The sequence below is a fragment of the Ascidiella aspersa genome, chromosome 3 (assembly GCF_963924565.1).
Source record: "Ascidiella aspersa chromosome 3, kaAscAspe10.2, whole genome shotgun sequence".
Taxonomy (NCBI): Eukaryota; Metazoa; Chordata; class Ascidiacea; order Phlebobranchia; family Ascidiidae; genus Ascidiella; species Ascidiella aspersa.
This window is the reverse complement of record NC_139449.1, coordinates 24,246,852-24,258,151: the sequence shown is the minus strand read 5'-3', so window position 1 is coordinate 24,258,151 and position 11,300 is coordinate 24,246,852.

Sequence of the window (11,300 nt, the reverse complement as noted above, 5' to 3'; positions counted from 1 at the left end):
ACGCAGCTTCACATTTAATGTGCAATATTACTCGAATATTGCCTAATTTGACGTCACTATACACGTGACCGTTGTCCACTGATGCGTGACCAAAACGCCGAACTGTGCGTTTTTAGCGTTTCACAGGGTATTCTATATGATGCATTATATTATATACGTCTCATAGACTAGCGTTTAAAAATGTTATGTAACTTCAGTATGCGGCCCGCCAATTTTTATTGTGCTTGTTGTGGCCCTTGTACCATTTTAGTTGTGCAGGCCTGATTTAAGGTGACACATTTTCGGTAATACACGAGTGATGAGTGAATAAATGTGACGTCAGTATTACAGGAGCCATACTGACGTTTCTATTATGTTGATATACTTCTCGTAAACAGTAAAGTTTGTTAAAGCCCGTATTTATATTTTAGTAGTATTACTCGTAATTTAGTTCCATAACAGAAGTTTGCGCGGCTGAAGTTTTGCGCGTTTGCTTGAGTCAGGTTTGCGCGGCTGAACACATTTTCTATAAAATGCGCGGCTGTGACCGCGGCTGAAGGTGCTGCTGCGCGGGGGATAAGGGATAAATCCCCCGCGCAGGCCAAACTTTCCAACCTGGGGCAAATGTATTCAATGGAAGCGCTATTTGCAGATTAGAAATACCAGAGAGCCTCAAAATTATTTCAATACAAAAACGGTAAATAATGCAAGGTCAGCCGCAATAATAACAGAATTGTAATATAACAAAATGGTTATAACCAACACAATAATAATAACGTAAATAGCAAAATAAGACGCACAAATCACAATATTTATTAATATTAGTATTTTGTTAACTATCTCTTCGGACTCTATGTCTAGTGTTACGTCATAAACGAAATGCTGGTCCAAATAAAGAAAAGAAAAAGAGAGAAACGTTTATAAATGGAACTCTTGGTAAAACCTTTACAATTTTTTTGAATTTTACGATTCAACTAGAAGAGCCACAAAAAAAAGAAAACAAAATGCCGAAGAGCCGCACGCGGCTCGCGAGCCGCAGTTTGTCTACCCCTGGCTTAAGGCATCGCCTATCAGTCCTATCCTGTCTTTCGAAATTATACGTTTTGTCAATTTAACCAAATATTTGGATATTTTTGCACAACCGCTTTGCTGCAAATATCTGAAAATATCTGTTTCATGACGCCACGCTTTGTATTTTTTATGCCATTTTTTTAATTTTCGCGGCTCGCCCCTATACAAAAAATTGATCTGCCCCGGGCCCCTACTAACTAAGCGTTAAAATTTACTGTACGGTATGTGTTACCCAAAGAGATTCTTTGGTGTTACCAATTAAGTGCTGCTTTCCAAACTAATTTGAGCCCCACCCTAACCCAAACGCTAACCGCACCCTAACCCAAATAATGTTTCTTGTGGTAGGATTCTAAACCAGGGAGTCGAACCGGAACCGAACCGGAACTTTATGAACCGGTTTGGTCCAATTTTTTCCTAACCGTAACCGAACCTGAACCGTTTTATGAAAAATTCTGAGGAGCCGAACCGGAACTGAACCCAATATTTTGAATAAATCTGAACCTTAACCGAACCCGAACCTGTCAACAAAAGCGGTTTACTCCAGCATGAGGTGACAACCTCTATTTTACAGTGTTTATCTATGCTAATAGTCAGGTCAATATATGGTTTCACTTCAAAAAAATTCCTACAAAAGGTTTTCCAACGGTTATGTGTAGTATTTAACATCAAGAATAACATATCAAAAATCTAGGAGGATCGGGGTACCGGAAAGTTGTCATTTTTAAGATGGCTGCCAAAACAGTAGAATGACAATAATTCTCATAATTTTCATGCTATAGCTCTAATTTTGACGTCTGTTTCTAGGTTTTAGATGATAAGGAGGAATTCATTAAAATAATTCAAAATAAAATTAACTTGTTAGTTTAATGGAAACACTTATATCAAACAAAAATAATAGTGAAACATTGTCAGTGTAATAATCACACACCACTTATTAAGTTATTTGCATTCAGTTGCTTAATAAATCCTGGTCATCATCTTTATCCAGTAAGGACTGATTGTACGTATTGTCACAGGCATCAAGTTGGCACTGTCCACATGCTGAGCTACAAGGTAGATTATTCTGCCTACAGCTGCACCTGGCAGTGGTACAGGCAGTTGTGCAGTTGCAGTGGATGATTTTCAAGAGGGAATCTGGGGCCGCATTCATGTCCGACTCTGTTGGCACAAACTGACTACCTTCCAGTTTCCAAACCCACCCGCAAGTTTCCATATCACTCTCCTGTCCTAGCCAGACCATTATTTGGTAGTAAACCCTTAGACAGTGAAATTTTGTTGATGACCCAGTAGGTGGTAGGCATTCTGGTGTCACAAATAGTTGGGAAGAGACTACTTTTTTTCTTAGTACTCTATAGCGCAACGAGAAGGGAATCCGTCCGCGTGCCCTCAAAAATCACAGCCATTGCTTGACAACCTTTGTTTGCAATGGATGCTGCTGTCTGCTTTGGAAGAAGGAAGTAATTGGCACAATCTTTCAGAGTAGCATCACCCTTCACCAGCTTGTGAAAGACAGATTTCTTACCGACACCAAAGATCCTTGATGTGGTGTCACATCCAGTGTAGGCATGTAGAAAAAGTAACTGGGAACACATTTCTTCACCTAACACCATTTTCAGTTCGTTTCTATGATACACTTTGTCAGCATTTGCATGGTCAGAACGAAAATATAGATCTTTGTTTGCCTGTTGCGCAAAATGAAGAAGAAGGACCAACAGATCTGTGTCTTTTCCAATCAACGTTGTCGCGTGTGACACTGCACTAAGAACAGCAGCCTTCACAATCAGAACATCAGCATTCCCCGCGGCATTGATCACTTCGCAGCCTTTACCCCGAAGTGTTTCACCAATCGGGTCGATCATTTCGTGTTTGTTCATGTTCCTTGAGAGAAACTCATCCTTCTTTCCATCAAACACTGTCTCTTTCGTAAAGCTGATGACTGCATGCACATTCTTTCCACGCCTTTGGTGTGTGTTGTCATGGATTGTCGGTCCTCCTAGGTATCTGTCAAAAACAACCGTTGCCCTTTGATAACGCCGAGTCGTGAATTCAGCATACGATTGTGCAATGGCGCCGTAGGTTTCTCCCCCTTTCCATGGTAGCCGCAAACCAGGGGTTCTTTCAGTTGTCACCTTTACTGATGAGATGTTTCCAAATGTCTTTGCTTTATCCTTTCGCCTAAAAGATATTGAGAAAACAGACTGTCCAATCATTTTGTTCATAATACTCCTTCCGACTGATTCAAACTCATGTACATTAACGTCATCCTCGGCCACAACACCATTCACAATGTTCCTCAGGGACATAACCAGCCAGTGATGTCTTCAATTTTGCAAGATCAGAATTGAACACACTCTAACGTGGACAAATTGCACGTTTTATCTCCAGAATACATGTCTATCATTGGCAAAAACACTATCGATGACCGGCCAGGATGATCGTTCCTCTGGTGAAGGATGTGCATCATACCTTGCCAATTGGGCATGGTTTGCTTAAAATTGAATGAAAGCTCCCATAAAATGTCAATCCTGTAATCACAATCAAGAAATCTAGCGAGATCTTGAAACAAGATGGCACGACGCGCTTTATTGGCAAAGTGGAGTTGTTTGATCTCAGATGTTGAGTTGTGATATGTTGTGCCTTGGAATCATACGGTTTGCTTTCTGACCCGGTGTCAAGGCTGCAATCATTCCCATCCCGTGGAAAGTCCTCTTCGCATCAACATTCAACATTGTCAGCTGCAAATAAAAGTGTACTTTCGAGTGGGTCTATGTTCTCTGGAACAATGGAATTTGACGCTACACAATCAGCTGCATTATTTTCAAATCTCTGGACTTCTGCGTAACAAGAACAATATCCCATATTGTGTAACGTGTCAACAAGAAATCTCGACCTGTACAAATAATGTCCTTGAACAGCAATACTTACTTCGAGGCTAATAACTTGTTTTAGGCTATTTTGTACGTTAGAGCGAACGTTTTGCTAACATTATTTCTAAACTTTGTGACCACCATTGATGTAACTAATTTACAACGTGATACGTGACGTACAATCAACATTAAATTCTGACATCAAAGCTAATTTCTTGGAGACCAGGACGCCATTTTAAGCGTTATAATAACGTAAATTTACCGTTTTGACTAACTACAATGTTATATAATTAAAACGTAAAACGTGACGTAACAACAACGTTACCTTTTGTAACAAGGATAATTTTTTTATGACTATTTTATACATCATTTCTAACGTTTTAATAACGTAATTTCTCAACTTTATTACAAACCTTAATGTAACCAATTTAGAACATCATAGGTGACGTACATGCAACGTTAATTACTCACGTCAAAGTAAACTTGATTTCATTTCATACGTTGTCGTGAGAAACCACAATGGACCCAATTTATTAAATCATACGTTACGTACAATCAACGGTGATTTCTGACGTCAAAGCTAACTTATTTAAGACCGTTTTGGATGTAATTTTAAACGTTTTAATAACGTTATTTCTTGACGTTGCGACAAACTAAGATCCAACTAACTGACAACGTCACGCGTGAAGTATAAATGACGTTAAATTCTAAGGTCAAAGCTAACTTCTTCGACAGCTTTTTGGACGTGATTTTAAGCGTTTTAACAACGTTATTTTTTGGTTTGTAACTAACAACAATGCAATCTAATTAGAACTTCACGTGACGTAAAAACTACGGTAAATACTGACATCGAAGCTTACTTGTGTTTAGAATTAGACTATTTTATACGTCATTTTTAACGTTAATATAGCGTTATTTTTCAACGTTATTACAATCTTCAATATAACCAATTCAAAACATCATACGTGGCGTATATGCAAAAAGCAATGATAACTGTCGCTGAAGATAACTTATTTGAAACCATTTTAAATGCTATTTTCAAAAGTTCCAATAACTTTATTTCTTGACATTACGAAAAACTAAAACGCGACCAAATTTGCAACATCTTAAATGATCGTAGTCATTTCGAAGGTTACGGCAAACCACAATGCAACCGGATTAAAACGTTAAACGTGACGTATACAACAAGGTATATACCTGACATCGAGGTCAACTTGTTTTAGACTATTTTATACATAAATTAAAACATTTCATTAATATTGTTTAGCGTTGATACAAACGTCAAAGGAACCCTATTAAAACGTTAAACGTGAGGTAGAAACAACATCAATTAGCCTACTTACGTTGAAGGCAACTGATTTTAGACGAATTTGCGTGTCATATACAGTTTTTTCGACTGAGCTGAAGTACAATCGAACCAAAATGTCATATGTGTCGTATAAAAAACGTTGTTTACCGACGTCAAAACTAACTTACCAAGTTTTAATTTTCGTTAAATAGAAATGCTCTCTTTTAAGGAATGCGTCGGGATTATGTAGCCTATGTACAAAATATTTGTTTTTTTCTGTAATGTGTTTTGATTAACTTTTTTAGAAAATGTAAAGAAATATACTTAGTTATGCTTACATAAAATAGAGATGTGACTTAATTTAAGATAGCATTTTAGTAAGGGTAACATTGTCTTTACATGACACAAATCGCATAAAAAAGTACCTAGCGCAGCGACCGCTATAGACGCAGTTTTCTGGATAGACAAGAATGTCGCTCCCTGCTGCTTTTTTTTCGCGGTTTTCGAACGGCGCGTAAACTCGTGATTGGCCAATATGCGGATGACATCACAGTCCAGTTTGAACATTTGCTATCAGGAGTCAGGACATTGGAATTCAAAATAAGTTTGGCAGCTAAGCGCTAGAGTGCTTGTTAGATATTTAGGTTGTTAGTCTAAGCTGTATTTGTAGTTTTATTTATAACTTTTATTTTAAGTAGGAAAAAAAATAATTTACTGAATAAATGACTTTAAAGCCTCCACTAATTTTCATCTAACATAGAAAAACAAGCTCTATTACCTCTGTGGGCAATTGCATTCTACGGCGAGTGAACACCCAAATTTTTTAGACAATTTTAATGCAAATCTTGATCTTTGTATCATGCCAGCGTAAATACCTTGGGTGTGCATAAAACCCCAAATGAACACTTGAAAATTCATTACTGAAGATCTCGACTAAAGGCTTGATTAAAAGTTCAAGGTGGGATTTGAAAAAAGGTACACGTTAAAGATATTCCTCATGAACTTGGCTGCTCATCAATATTTGGGGTAAATTAGTGATTAATATTTTCAAGATTTTTGTTAATTATTATATTTATTTGACTCTTACTGTTTTGTTTTATGCTTGCAATTGCCCTAGATGCTAACAACAAAGACTTTAAAATGTATCCTGGCTGCGTTTAAATTTCTTTATTTGGGCAGCAATTTTTTTCAAAACCTACCAGTGATAGTTATATAATGTCACCAGAATTTTAATTTTATATATTTCTGACCAGTCTGCATTCTGTGGACCAGAAGCTACACAGCACAAAACGCTATCACACAATAAGTAAAGGCAAAATAAACATAATATGACAGAATTATTGGGAAAAAATTATACCATAGACTGGTACTAAGAATGGTCTATATTTTTTTAATATAAAAACAAAGTTTAAAACTTGTAAAAAATACTAATATTCATTATTAAATGTTATTATTGGCAAAAAAATGAGATAAAAATTCTTGATACTAAATTTTACCAAACAAATTCAGGTTGCACAAGAAAATACATTAACAGTGATATAAAATTTCTGTGCTTGGCTAAATTAGTAAATGGCACATCTAAATTTTGTAACTATGGTTGAATTGTGTTAGGATTCCAAACGTCTGAATCATAATATTACCAATAGTGAGAACAATTAATCACAAAACACTTTGCTGACAAAATAAAAAAATAAAAAACATTAAATAACTATCAGGTTATTTTAAATTTTTTGTTTAAGGCAACCAGTTGGGCATTTATTGTACCATGTAGAAGCACGTGCATCATTGCAATTAGTTTTTTTGGCTTTGCTCATTTCGATTTGGTTTCATAAGGTAAATGAAGTTAAAAGTTATGTTTGTAGTCATTAATCACATTTCCCAGTTAATGCAGCTTAAACAGATGAAAGTTGGATGGGGTTTTCCTTAGCTTGACAAACACATGAGCCATTTTTATAAGGTATATATTCCCCTGTTCGACCATATAGCCCTAGCAGTCACTTCCCTATTCCCTAATTTTTATATTATTTGCCAACAGCTCTCTCGATGTATCACACACGCATTTAGATTCGGATTAAACTGATGGATTTTCGTTTTACACCGCTGGATTTGTATTGTTCTTATTTTTTCAATACGTTGTTGTTGTTAACGTTACTTTCCTGTTTTAATGTGCATTGTTTTACACATAGTCTGTGAAATGCAAAACTTTTTAAATTTTGTCTTTTAGACTGTGTTGGTGTAATAGAGCAATTTAAGTAACACTATAAAATTTGTGTGTTTTGCAGGTCCACAGACCAATTTTCTCAGTTTTCTTGTCTTTTTTACAGTTCTTTATTGTCAACATTTTTATACTGCCGTGTTTGTTTTACTTAATACTATATTATTTCTATATTTTCCTGGATGGTAATTGTTTAGAAGATTTAGTAAGAATTTGCAAGTGTAAATAATTACAGTCAGATATGTCACAACAAGTATAAGTGTTTTAAAAGTTCAAAAAAATCATTATTATGTTTCTTTTTTGCGCATTATACCGTAGTTGCGAACGTAATTTGTAACTTCATTGCAAACGTAATTTGTAGGGCATGGAGTCCAAACTATTACGCAAACATAACGATGTGAACGCTTTCAATAACCTAGTTTTACAACGTAGTTTCCAATGTCGCATGAACTTTGTCCGGATCACACATTTTTACCTAAAAATAACGTCTGTGATATCGTAATTTGCAACGTCTAATCTACGTCGTCTGGAATAGACACTTCTACGTAAAAACAACGTTCATGATAAACGTATAAATAACGTAGTTGCACAACGTCGCATCTAGGTCGTAAAGTGTCGACGCTTTTACGTGAAAATAACGTTCGCGATAAACGTCTAAATAACGTAGTTGCACAACGTCGCATCTAGGTCGCAAAGTGTCGACGCTTTTACGTGAAAATAACGTTCACGATAAATGTCTAAATAACGTAGTTGCACAACGTCGCATCTACATCGTTTGGTGTCGACGCTTTTACGTGAAAATAACGTTCACGATAAACGTATAAATAACGTCGCTGAACATCGTAATTTGCAACGTCTAATCTACGTCGTCTGGAGTAGACACTTCTACGTAAAAATAACGTTTATGATAAACGTATAAATAACGTAGTTGCACAACGTCGCATCTAGGTCGTAAAGTGTCGACGCTTTTACGTAGAAATAACGTTGGTTGCAACGTCTTATCGACCAAACTTAAACCAAAAATCTACGTCGCTGCGACGTCAAATTGTAAGCTGGGAAGACCAATTTGCAATGGTGCAATCACCGCTCGTGGTCTAACAGCTTGGACAATAGCTTGGCCAATACATGCAACCTTTTGCTTTGTGTTTTCCTACAAATAAGGAACTCAACAGTGTTCGCAAAGTTTCAGGCAAGTACATTAGAGCAGGACCGAGATTGAGTGCGTCTGCGCTTGGGTAGTGATCATTCACAGATGGTACATCATTTTTGATCTCACTTTTGATGAGCCTTGTGGCAGTTTTAATTATTTATCTCTTTTGTGACTCTTCATCATTCTCATGCCTTGTTTTTAGGTAATTAGATCAGAGGATTTCTGATGTTTTCTCTCTCATAGTAACAATGCCATGAAGGCCCTGACCTTTAGCTATATAAACAGATTCACCGTATTGTTTCTGTAATTGGGTTTTCAGATATTCTGATCCATAAGAGGAAGGCAATCATCATTTGCTAAAAATTCATTCATTTTATATCTAAGGTCTGATATCGTTAACTGTTCTTCATCATTCTGTTCAAGATAGGAACAAATCTTTAGAAATGCCTGTTCCTGTTCCTCATCCTTCGGTCGCCCAGATTTTCGACGTTTTGCCTTGCAGGTACTTTGCCGTGTTGCAAGGGTACGTTAAATCCATATCTAAAATTAACACTACAAGAATGGTGGTATAAACAGTCTGCATCATGCAAATCGCCACCGTAATATTCAATACGACCTTTCACGGCGAATGACCAATCATCAGAACGTCTCTCACAACACTCTAATATAGTCCTTGCAAAAACATCTGTTTTAACAAAACTAAAGCCAGGTCTGTCCGTGAGAACTCGAGCCCCATAAAATAAACAATCAGTCTTACTATTAAAATTGCCATCAAGACTTCGAACACTTCGTTTCCTCGTGACGCAGGACCCACTTTCCTCTCTGTTCTTCTTAAGCTGTATATCGATGGGGTTGGTGTAACGTTTACGACAGTCTACTTTTCGACCAGCTGTCACAACAATGTTGTCCCCTCTATTAGTACTCCACACAGCACACGCACAAAACAGTTTTAAACTAAGAACATCACTCATAAATTAACAACTAGCTGCTAATCTAAGATAACACTTGTAATGCGACAGGCCGAACTTAAAAATTTCCATTGTGACATAGGCTGTTTAGCAATCTAAAGCCTGATGCGCACCTGTATCGTACGGCAGCTACGACACTGCGGGCGAGAAATTGAAAATGTTTTACTTGACCGCGAAGCCGGCAGGGCTGTAATGAATGTAATTAAACTATTTAGGCCATTTTATTATTATTTTTTTAATTATTGCTTCAGATTCCCGCGGGACGCACAGAAAATTGTCGGGGCCGTAAGCGGCTCGCGGGCCGTAGTTTGCCCACCTCTGTCCTAGATTTTTAATATGATATTGTTGATCATAAATACTACCCAAAACCGTCGAAAAACCTTTTGTAGGAATTTTTTTGATGTTCAGGCTATATATTTCATATTTTGACCCGCCTATAAGTTCAAAATTTTATTAAAAATACTGACTAGTGATTACATAAAATTTTATTTTTTTGTTTTTTAGATATTTCAATAACGAAGAGCTAGCTTGTTTACGCCGCGTAACTCTACATTTATTGACCCACATTTTCATCTCATATTGCATCCGAACCGGAACTTAATAACCAGCGCCGAAAATTCTCCTACAGTTGGTTATAAAACAACGCCCTTTATTGCTGCAACAATTTTGTCTCCGTTGATAGCTATAGCTGATTTCTTAAGGCCAGTCTGGTAGCGTACGAATTCATTAAATGCTAGGTGGCGTGTGCCGATCGTTCAGCACCAGGCAACGTGCAGTTAAGCACGAACAGAACGTCATTAAATATTTACTAAACGCCTTTATCGTTAGAAAATCTTATTCGTACGGATGTGTTTGTTTGTTGTTGCTAAAAGCTACGCGAACAGTTTCACACTATTTAGGACATCAGTATTTAAGGTCAAAAAAAAACATGGCAAGGTTTTAAGACACAACCAACTTTCACACTCGTGTTTCGTCAATTCGTGAAACAGTTAAATTGTCTAGATGTGTTAGGCGCTAAATTGTTCAAGTAAACTGCAACTCTTGGCAAGCACTATTGGTGCCGCCTTTGGGATGCTATACAGGTTGACTATCGACTGAATTCTTAGTTTAAGTGGCACAATTTACGGCGCTCTTTCACTATTGTACGTAAAAATTAATAAAAAAAAAATTTCTTCAAATGCCGCATACCACAACGCATATTGTTTGGGTTAGGCTGCGGGTTAGCGTTTGGTTGAGGGTGGGTCAAGTTATTATTAATAACAAACATAATATTACTTGACCCACCCTCACCCAAACGCTAACCCGCATCCTAACCCAAACAATATGCGTTGTGGTATGCGGTATTATTATTTTTTTTTTGCATAACTTTTCACGTACAATAGTGAAAGAGCGCCCAATTTACTATACCTGTGCTATAGCTATGAATCTTTTAAGGAATGACTGCTAGCTTTATACAAATGAAACGTTTACTGTTTGGGTTAATTTAATTAGGTTGTTATGCCTTGGTATAAACTTTGTAAAGAATAACCTGTATTAGCACTGGTCTCGAATCCTAAACAAATGAAGAAATATAAAATAGTTCAACTTTACAAAATAAAACTTTTTTAGGAAAAAAAGAAAGCATATATATCTTATATCATCTTACTTACTACAACCTCCAACCATTATGCTTCAAACAATATATATCTTAATATGTGAAACTGAGGATGCAGTTTGGTCTGAATGAACTTGTATTGCTACTGAGTTAATCTGTTTCAGGGCA